This window comes from Pecten maximus, chromosome 9, assembly GCF_902652985.1.
Source record: "Pecten maximus chromosome 9, xPecMax1.1, whole genome shotgun sequence".
NCBI lineage: Eukaryota > Metazoa > Mollusca > Bivalvia > Pectinida > Pectinidae > Pecten > Pecten maximus.
In genome coordinates this window covers 16099446-16110629 of record NC_047023.1, presented here as the reverse complement: position 1 = coordinate 16110629, position 11184 = coordinate 16099446, and the positions used below count along the sequence as shown (strand labels likewise).

The 11184-nt window shown below is 32.9% G+C and overlaps 2 long non-coding RNA genes across 2 annotated transcripts; both read left to right on the top strand.

Annotated features, from left to right (window-relative positions):
- On the top strand, positions 1 to 1378 carry LOC117334400. Its single transcript, XR_004534145.1, has 3 exons — positions 1 to 209; positions 725 to 804; positions 1250 to 1378. It is a non-coding gene; the product is annotated as an uncharacterized LOC117334400 (long non-coding RNA).
- On the top strand, positions 1379 to 2123 carry LOC117334401. Its single transcript, XR_004534146.1, has 2 exons — positions 1379 to 1461; positions 2037 to 2123. It is a non-coding gene; the product is annotated as an uncharacterized LOC117334401 (long non-coding RNA).
- The last annotated feature ends 9061 nt before the right edge of the window (positions 2124 to 11184 follow it).

Below are 11184 nucleotides of genomic sequence, written 5' to 3'. Positions count from 1 at the left end.
AATACACCGGACACAGGTCACAGGTAGTATGGATGCGTCATAATCGTCACCGGTCATTCGTCAACATTATTGCGAGCTTTTGTCGTTTTATCGAATCGCATTTGAGAAACATTTCCTGATTTCCTTGTGCAACTTGTATAAATATGGAGGAGAACCATCCCCGAACCATTCTCAATATTTACTGGACACCGAATCGTACCGACGTCTAGGTAAGTCATTGTTTATAGTATGTTAGCGAATATATCTTTCTGTTATTTATTAATGGCATTTGAATTTTGTCCTCATATTTCGTTTAACCATATCGAATTTCGACTCTATATTTAGTTTAATAGGCATTCTGTTCCAATTGGAGTTAATCTATCCGCATTCTGACGATATATTTCGTTTGATCATTGCTGTTATCAGTTCATATTGTCTAGTATTTTCATCTTACTGTTTTTACATTGTAACCGAACTATACATTATCAGCATACGACTCTTTGCTTCTCTTTGTTGTGTTTCCTATATATGCTTTTACTTGTATATCCGTTGATGATTATAGCGTATTGATAGTGTATTAAGTTATTTCTTCGCCTCCGTTAGCTCTAAATGTTTTTGTGCTTTTGTGTTTTAATTAGATAAGAGTCATGGAATGACGCTGTAATTGAATAGAGATACGGCTTGTTGTAGACAAAATAAGATATTTTACATTTTGTTATTATATAATAACATTTTTGTCTTTCAGTCACTACCAAGTCTACACCATGCTGAAGGTATTGTTTCTCCTGTCCTGCCTCGTCGCTAGCGGGCTCTGTACTTATTATGGTGAGTGCAGTGGATGTTCACGCATCAACATACATTCACATATTATACACTACACAACTTATACATAACATAACCAGCAGTCATTTTTTTTTGATAATTTTGGGTAAAAACCATTCAATATTCACTAGGAAACAAAGTGACAATTATGTGTGTATGCATTTTATTCGTATCCCATAATCTGTAGAAAATAATGGCTTATGTGAGGAACCGACTGACCTTTTCACATTTTTAAGATGCAAATACATAATTTACGAGGCTTGTATATGATGCCGACCTCTGTTTATCACAAAACAGCCCTACAACCTGGTTACACTTGATGAGATATATTCCCTGCTGGGTGTCTATTGCTTAAAAGTTTCGAGTCAACCTTATTTCCAAGGTTGTTAAGTGTGACATTTTTGTTGTTTGCATATTCAGCTTTACAAACAGAAAACATTTATTGCAGGGAATTCCTACGGCTATGGGTTGGGATCAATGTTAGACAATGGATTCGGAAGTGGTCTTGGACTTCTTGGTGGTGGATATGGATATGGAAACGGATACGGAAATTACTATGGTCGCGGGGGGTACGGACTTGGAGGCCACGGACGCGGATACGGAAACAGGTGGATGAGACGACGGAGTTCCGTATTTGGTGGATATTAAAACGTTTTCCAGGTAAAGTTCGAAGTGTTTTAGATTTGCTTTTTTGACCTTGTTGTCGATATGTTTGGTATGGAGTAATGAGTATAGATAACTCAGAATCAAATGAGTATGTAAATCAGCAAATAAAATATTTCTAGGTAAAGCTCGAAGGCATTGTCTGTTTATTACCTAATTTGACATTGTAACATATTCTCCTAATTTACACAAAGAAGTTGTCATTAAGTGGTAAATCTAAGCTTTTAAAATAGACCAATCAAGCATCATCAAATAGAAATTTAATATTTTTCACATAAAATAATAATCAATGCAGTAAATGCTTCATAATGATGATAAAATTGCATTATTTTAAGACAAATTGCACTGAAAATGTTAAAAGTTCGAAAGTTAGGAGCATCAACCGTATTGCTTATCAATTGAGTTTTGTCAGTTCTTATCTATATAGTGTTAAATATAACCACGAAAGAAAAAATTGCCCGTAGTCAGAAATATGGACAGACAGTAACTGATAGAAACATATATTGGTAATTATAGATATTATAGATGATATCATTGACAATTGTATTAAATGTGTTTCTTTTTTTTTGCAGATTCATCACACTCTCCTTCATGCTTTAACCATTTAATTTATTGCCAAAAATTGTGTTCACTTAATAAAATGTTTTTAATAAATGAAATATGGTTTTTATTTGTATATAAAGTCAGAATAGTCAAAATAATGCACAGAAGAAAATGTTTCTACCAGAAAAATTCTAGAGGTGATATTCGTTAAGTGCTGGATAATTAGTATGACACACAGACCCCTCCCTGCCGCGTAGACTTGACTCTGTGTTTTGATTATCGTTACCAGATTCAAATTATGATTTAAACTAATCTCAAATGGTTGAGATATCATAGCATGATCGCACAAACTGATTGTTTCCTCATACCAGTTGTACATTTTAAAATGACGCCAACGTTTGAAAAGTATTTTCACTTGATTGGTTTTTTGACCCCACGACGTTACAAGCTTGTTCATGAAGTGTTATGATATTGACTACTTCTTGATGTTACAGAAATAAAGTAGTATCAATATTTAAAACGAGAACTTTATCAATGAACTTCCTTGCTATGTTATTAGATGTCCTAAAATGACAAATTTTTGTTCTAAAGTGCAATTTGTATACAACTTTACATTACTATTAACTTATAAGGGAACAAATGTCTTTTTTTACTGTCATTGCGAATTGTGATAAATTTAATACCTAATTACATATGAAGTTAATTATCAGAAGATACATATAATGATTACTGCGACGGATTCCTTGTGAAGAATGATTGTGGAGAGTTGCGAGTAACATGTATAATGCTTTTAACCGATGAAGTGCCTAAAATAGACAATGAAACTAAATCAGAGTTAGATCGACCAATTACCATGAAAGAACTAGCTCATTCAGTTAAATGTCTTAAAAATGGCAAAAGTCCCGGCCCAGATGGGTTTACAACATAATTCTATAAGTTCTTTTGGATTGATCTCAAGCTTTTTATCACGAACTCCTTAACTATGGGTATTCAAAAAGGCGAGTTATCACTTACACAAAAACAAGGTGTTGTATCTCTACTACCTAAGGGTAATAAACCTAGAGAACTCCTAAAAAATTGGAGACCAATATCTCTTCTTAATGTTTCCTATAAAATACTCTCTAATGCAGTTGCTTATCGATTAAAAGATGTTTTAAACAGTATAATACATGAAAATCAAAGGGTTTTTTTAAAAGGTAGATTTATTGGTGAAAATGTTAGACAAATTTATGACTTAATGCAATATGCAGAAGAGAAGGAGATACCTGGTTTATTATTATTAATAGATTTCGAAAAGGCCTTCGACTCTATTTCATGGAACTTCATAACAAAGGTTTTAACATACTTTAACTTTGGTAATTATCTCAAAAATGTTATCCATACTTTATTCCAAAAGGCATCTTTATGTGTTACACAACATGGTTTTTTCTCTCAATTTTTTAATATTGGTAGAGGATGTAGACAAGGCGATCCGCTGTCACCCTATCTTTTTATTATGTGTGTGGAGATACTTGGCATATTAATAAGAAATGATAAAGACATAAAAGGCATCAAAGTCGGTAATAAAGAATTCAAGTTATCGCAGTATGCTGATGATACTGGTCTCACATTAGATGGCTCAGACAAAGCACTCAAGAAAACTTTAGATCTTCTTACTCAATACGCCAAATACTCTGGGTTAAAACCCAACATCGAAAAAACAAAGTGTATATGGTTTGGAACTAAAAAATTAAGTACGGATAGGATATGTGCTAATAATAACCTTTCTTGGTCAAATGAACCATTCACTTTCCTAGGAGTGAAATTTAGTCCGAATCTGTCAGAGCTTGCTGACTTGAATTACTGTGACAAACTTAAAGAAATTAAAACTCTCATTCACATATGGTCAAAGAGGTGTCTTAGTCCAATAGGTAGAATTACAGTTGTTAAAAGCATCATTCTTTCTAAATTAACACATTTATTTATAAGTATTCCAAGACCTGATAAGGACTTTGTAAAAATCCTAGAAAGACTTTTATACAATTTTATATGGGGCAGGAAAAACGACAGAATCTCGAGAAACCTGATAGTTCAAAATTACAAAGATGGCGGTCTTAAAATGGTTCAAATTGATGCTTTCATTAAATCCATGAAACTATCCTGGATAAAACGCCTGTTAACAAATGAGAATTCATGGACCTACCTTTTTGAAGAAGTGATTGGCGAATCAAAATTTACTATTATTTCATATGGGGCGGACTATTGGAGAAAAAAGTCGAAATCTATTAAAAATCTGTTCTGGAAAGAAGTCCTTGAAAATATACATTGTTTTTTGTACCTTCCATGCAACGAAGAAAGTGTTTTGTATCGTCCCTTGTGGCACAATCCAGAAATAAAGATTGATAACAAGACCTTACATTTTAAACAATGGTCACGAAAAGGGATATGTTATGTGTATGACTTATGTAATGACCAAGGTAAATTAATTGAAAACTATGAAGAATTTTGCGAAAAAGTTTCTTTTTCACCAATACTAACTCAGTTTTATGGCATCAGGAATACCATTCTGTCTAAATGGCCTTTTCTGAGAAATTATAATTCCACTATTATACTTCCACATGGTCAAAAGTACATTTATCACATCTTAACAAATAAACAACGAGGACTCTCGATATATAATCTTTTTATTAAAGATTTATCTACAAATGATAAATACAAAGTCAAATGGTCACTTGAACTTGATATACATCAAAATCAATATTGGTGGGAAAAGATTAACTTTATAATATTTAAGTTAACCTCGGACTCAACACTTCAATGGTTCCAATACCGAATTACTCACAGAATCATTAGCACAAACAAATACCTGCGTATGATAGGTGTAATTAACTCGCCTGTATGCTCATTTTGTAAAGCAAATATAGAATCAATAATCCACTTGTTTTGGGAATGTACTCTTGTTACAAAATTTTGGCAAGAATTCACCACATGGGTAGAAAACAAAACCGGGAAAACTCTGAGTTTGATTAATTCAGATGTTATCCTTGGGAAAACGGACAACGAAATAAACAACATAAACTTAATTATTGTTTTAGCAAAATTGCACATATACAAGCAAAAGTATAAAAATCATGTCCAAAAATTTGAAAAACGATGGGTTGATTTGAAAGCACTTGTAACGTAACAAATCAAAAAAAGAAAAACTTGTTATTGTTACTTTTAGAACTCTATTACTGTTAAAGTATGAGTCTGTGCATGTAAGAAGTCTTTATGTATGTTTTTTTTTTTTTTTTTTGTATATCTACATGTATAAAAAGTTTTCTTCTGAACTAATATGGCAATATCCTTACCTGAGGTATACCACAAATAGCTATAGCAGCACAATAAAAAAAAAAAAAAAATATATATATATATATAAAAGAGCATGTTCTATCAGCCACATTACACAATGAGATAATATGATATCGTGATGAACACTTTCATTTTATACGATTGCACGATTTAATGTATTGGGACGAAACTGCATCTGAGGTATACTTCATGTATTGATGAGCGAATTTTTTATTAAGCGTATGAAAAAGTGTAATTGTTGCAATTAAATATACACCAATATTATGTATTGCTACGTGTGTGCATATGTATGGAAGAAAATAAAAAATTTTGAAAGCTAAAAAAAAATTATTTAAAACGAGAACTTTATCAATGAACTTCCTTGCTATGTTATTAGATGTCCTAAAATGACAAGTTTTATTCTAAAGTGCAATTTGTATACAATTTACATGACTATTAACTTATAAGGGAACAAATGTCTTTTTTTACTGTCATTGCGAATTGTGATAAATTTAATACCTAATTACATATGAAGTTAATTATCAGAAGATACATATAATGATTACTGCGACGGATTCCTTGTGAAGAATGATTGTGGAGAGTTGCGAGTAACATGTATAATGCTTTTAACCGATATTTTACAATGGAATACATAGAAAGAAAATATACATTAATGTCATTTTTAATATCTGAAAAAAGTCATTGTCTCTATGAGGACGCCGAAATTTTTTTTTAAAGGTGTACATTTAAAATAATCATCTGTGTTATTGCCCTTAGGGTTTTTATGCTGATGAATTCTCCTAATTCAACGACGGAAACAAAATAGAAAAATCCTGTTTGTATCAACAAAGTTTAGTTGTAAGCATAGGGAAATTCAGATGAGCTGAACCGGATTCCACGTCATTTAATATATATATGATTTGTCAGAGACACTGGATAATTGGAAATAACATTGATATGAATCTGGATGTCAATACAATTTAACAATATATATATATATATATGCAAACTCTCACAAAAAAGATACTGAATACTTCGCCCCGGAACATCTTCACCAAACCAAAAGTTACGTCCGTCAGGCATGGTTGAATCCTCCCATCAGTCAATGGCTAAAATACCAAACAAGGTATGGTTCTTTCTGAATATTCGCACATGTTTACAATTTGATGTGACCCCCACAATAGTCTCACAATTTCTTAACAAATTTAAAGTCTTCTTGAATACCAAACAAAATCTCGAAACAAAACTATATGGCGAACATCAAGAAAATGCTACTCTTCTTTGAAAATGGAATGAAATGTGATACATGTACCAGTGTGTATTATGTTATTGCGCTGGTTAGGTCATACGTTCCATCATTCGCAATTTGTGGTGAGTGTAACTTGTGTTACAGTTTTCAACGAAAAACTTTGCGATTTCACATGCTTCATCAGTATGACAGGGCATGTAGCAAAAAATTGTTGCCGTGTAAAGTTTTATGAAAATTATAACCCGATATGACTCAGAATGTTGACACATATGCTTTTGGTATTCTTATTTCCTAAACTTTCGTGATGATTTTCTATTTAATCTTATCAATCCCTCAATTGGACATTATCGCATACCTTAAAATAGTTTCTGCAAATAAGGTTTTACGAGTTATGGCCCTTCAACGATATTCGCACATCTGTTGGCAAGGTTGTGGGACCGTAACATGTCTGACAATTTCTAAACAAACTATTAAGAGCTCACATTTGTTATAGGTTTGATATAGAATTTTAAATATTTAAAGATACATGTCACGTGTCAGTTCTTCCCCTAGTTTATGGTTTCTTTCACCAGTAAATCTGAAAAAAATACAGCTGAAAGTGGCGTAAATACTAATAAAATAAATGAAAAACAATATATTGTAAATACAGTCAAAATTCGATGTTTCGAAGTTCAAGGGACTAACAGAAAAACTTCGAAACAGCGGGACTTCGAATTATTCATGGGTGACAATAGATCGATGTTTTCTTGATAATGACCATATATGTTAACGTTACATGTCCTCGGTGTCTTCGTGAGGATCGTCGCCTGTCAGGCTCAAAAGTTAATTTATACCTCAAACACAACAAAATGAAAATACTTTTCATTAATTATACCTAAGCATTTTATTATTAAACAAACTATGTATCGGTTACAAAACACTTATATCGCGTTTAACAGAGAAAGCAAAAGAAGTACAATGCACACTTACGTAAGTCGTTAGGCTTTTCTGCTAAAGACACGTGCGGTTACTTTTGCATATAAAATACGGAATGCCGATCGGTTGGAGAATGCATGATTGAATGACAAATAATCGATTTACTTGGATATTTATGTATAAGTTTGCAATGTGACACTTATGAGTGAAGACATCGCTAATTGTTTGTGTTTAAAATTGGTCCGCTTGTTTTATAGTTCCGTAAAATTTACTCACCGACCGCTGATTTCAATGGCGGCGAAGATTATCAGAGACGACTACCGAAATGTTTTACCGGAGTGATTAAATGTCATGGCTTCTAAATACACCTTTTATCTATCAATTTGGTCTGATTATATATTAATCAACCCCATGATAGGGAGTGACAACACACGCTATCGTTATCCCTATTGTCAGTCAGGGCATCTAGGGGAGAAGTGTGAAATCTTGCCGCGGGGGTCACGACCAACACCTGTCCAGTGGTCAGTACAGGTAAACTTTTGTTGGAATCATGAGATGTCAATTACCTATGACATCATAGCTAACGGGCCATGAAAAAAGTTCGATATATCGAAAACTTCGATTTATAAAAATTCGAATCATGCATAGGTTCGTTAGTAGCGTTATATAGTAAGGAAATTCGGGACCAAGCAAAAAGTTCGATACAGCGAGAAATTCGAATCGACGAAGTTCGAATCATCGAGGTTTGACTGTAATTCATTCTTTATTTTTCAACACAATATCTATTACTCTTCAGGTCAATACCAATCACACAACCCTATCAAATGCCAACATTTTCAAAGTTAAAGGGCTATGTCTCTTATTTCTATAGCTAGGGGCGGATGAGGAAATTAAAATGTAAATGGTAACTTGATAACATAGACGGTAATGTCCATTGCAATGTAAGATTATCATACGACTCTGATAAAAAAAACCCATATCTGCACAGTAGCAGTGTACAGTAAAAATGCCCAATTCTGAAAAATATAACACATGCTTAGATATTTAAATATTGCCAGTTAACCTAACATATTACCTCTAATTAAGTATATATATTTGTAATCTATACACTATTTGCAATTTTTAAACAGCCTAGAATACCACGGTAACAACTTAAAAATAACTTAAAAATTGCAAAATTTTATGTTTGACCCAAAATGACAATTCTCTTCACGATTTTTTTTCTGAAACCTAATTGAAATTAAAGATCTATCCCAAAGACAAAATTAATCTTGTTTTGACATATGTTGTAGATTAAGTTTTCCCGCAATCTTACCTTGATTATATGAGCCTCCATTTTTCGTTGTAGGCAAAACCGAATTTCCTGTGTAAACACACTTTCGGAAAGTCCGGAACCAATTTTGTTATTTTAGTTTTAACAAATGTGAAGACTATATGCACTACTTCATAATGAATATACCAATTATAGTGTGCATTTATTTTTTTCATTTTTTATGCATATCATAATACAGGAGTTATTTGCTTAAAGAAAATCACCCATGGATAGCCAGTCATTCTGTGGCGTGCTACCACATATTCCATAAGTCAGAACACTATGCAAGTGACGTCGGAACAGTAACACAGACAACTGCTTCTATACATTAAACCAATCGTTGTTATTATCAAGTATCATTATAAAAAAAATAATCCCGACATACGGGTAAGAATCTTTTGGCTCGTCGACGGCACCCTCCATGCAAAGCTAGGTTAAATCTTCGTTAAGTAACGTTCGTAAAATGAAAACCAGTGCTGTGACAACGTAATCAGTAGGTATACTAACAAGTATCAAACACTTAATATCGCGCAAGGAAATATGGCATCTGGAACATATAAATACAAATGTATCGTATGTATGGGAAGCAGGGATGTTACTATCTCCAAAGGGAACATTTGTTATTGGGGAATTGTACTTATATCCTGTCATTGTCCTTGAGTATAACCTGCTCAGTATGGTAAGTCTTATCAATCATCATATATATTTTGAAATGATATTCGGAACATCGAGTCTTGTTCCCCTGATAGTTTTAGCAAGTACCGCCGAGTAAATCATTTTGTTATACCTTTTCCTCGTTTTTGTTAACTTTGATAAAATCCTTTTAGTTCCAGAGACTTGTTGTCACACCCTAAATGCCATATCTAGATTCTTACGGATAGTGACACACAGTTTAAAAATACATAACCATTTGATGTGATGTGAAACATATTTAAACTGATCGCCATTTTCATTGAATTATATAGAGTTATAGTCTTTCTCACATACGTGTGTGCTAGGGAAAAGATAAATCCATCCCACACAGGGGGTAAATAATAACGTAACGTCATCATTTTACGCCATGTCGTAAATGATGACGTCATCAATTTTGACGCATATTAAAAGGAGCATTGTAGATGGCGCGATGCAATACTTTCATAAAAAATTTGCTTTCAAGCATGTGAGAAAAATAAACAAAAATGGGTCTGTTCCACAAACAGTGATATATCAACCCTCGTGTAAGAGTTTGGCTCGTCAGCACTCGTCAAGCCTTGATCTGACTGGCTAAACTCTTACATTCGGGTTGAGTTATCCCTGTTCATTGAACAGACCCATGCTAGATTATATAAATAGCAGCTTATAAAGTTAGTATTTGAGACAGATTTCTGTGGAATACTTTTTTTTTGATTCCCACGCTTTTTTCCATTTGCATAACTGATTTAAGATATATGATGATGGAACATAAGTATTATGCAGTTTTACTGTCTAAACTTTGAAGAAAAGTCGCGAAAGCGGCGACAGCGACAAACATGGTGGTGTCGTCGTAAACATTTTATTTTAAAGTTTTGCGTTTAGATCTGTTACTCAAAATGTATATCTTCAACTTTGACCAACTTTGGAAGATAGTTACATCATTATTGGATATCTCAACGCGCAATCACTCATAGAGTAAAACCGAAAATGTACGGTCCAGCGACTCTATAAGTTAGGAATGCTGTAATTCTGAACTTTATTGCATATGCAATTTAACTATCATTTACTATATAGAGAAATTTTGAGACAATTTCTGAAATACTGTATATACTTGTTTTGGATAAAAAATCATATTTAGGTGAAGCTTGAGAATTTTTGATTTTGCAAGATTTGCTCTTTCTTTTACAATGCATCAATATTTAAACATGTCTATAACGCATGAAATGGTCCATACTATCATTTTATTAATGTGAAAATTTGTTCGATTGTAAAAACAAAAGAAATAGTAAATTTTAGAGTTTGCTTACAACTTACCATAATGACTAAGTGGAACTAACGAGTTAACATATGACAACACGTAGTTTATGATTTATTATTTGACATTGATTGGATCCATTGTAATTTCCTGTCTATATGTATTTCGTCGAATAAGATGTGACAGACCTACGGTTTTGATAACAAGAATGCATTCTTTGTTATTCTTTTTAACAGTACATACATATATGTCTAATCAACACCTTTCTATGATTGGTTTCCAAACATGACTGCGTTACTTGTAAGCATTTCATTCACATCTCCATGACAGTTGCGTAGTAGCCTAAATAGCCCCAGGTTGAATACTGTTGATATTACTAATACACCTTATTGGACACAGGTCACAAGTAGTATGGATGAGTCATAATCGTCACCGGTCATTCGTCAACATTATTGTGAGCTTTTG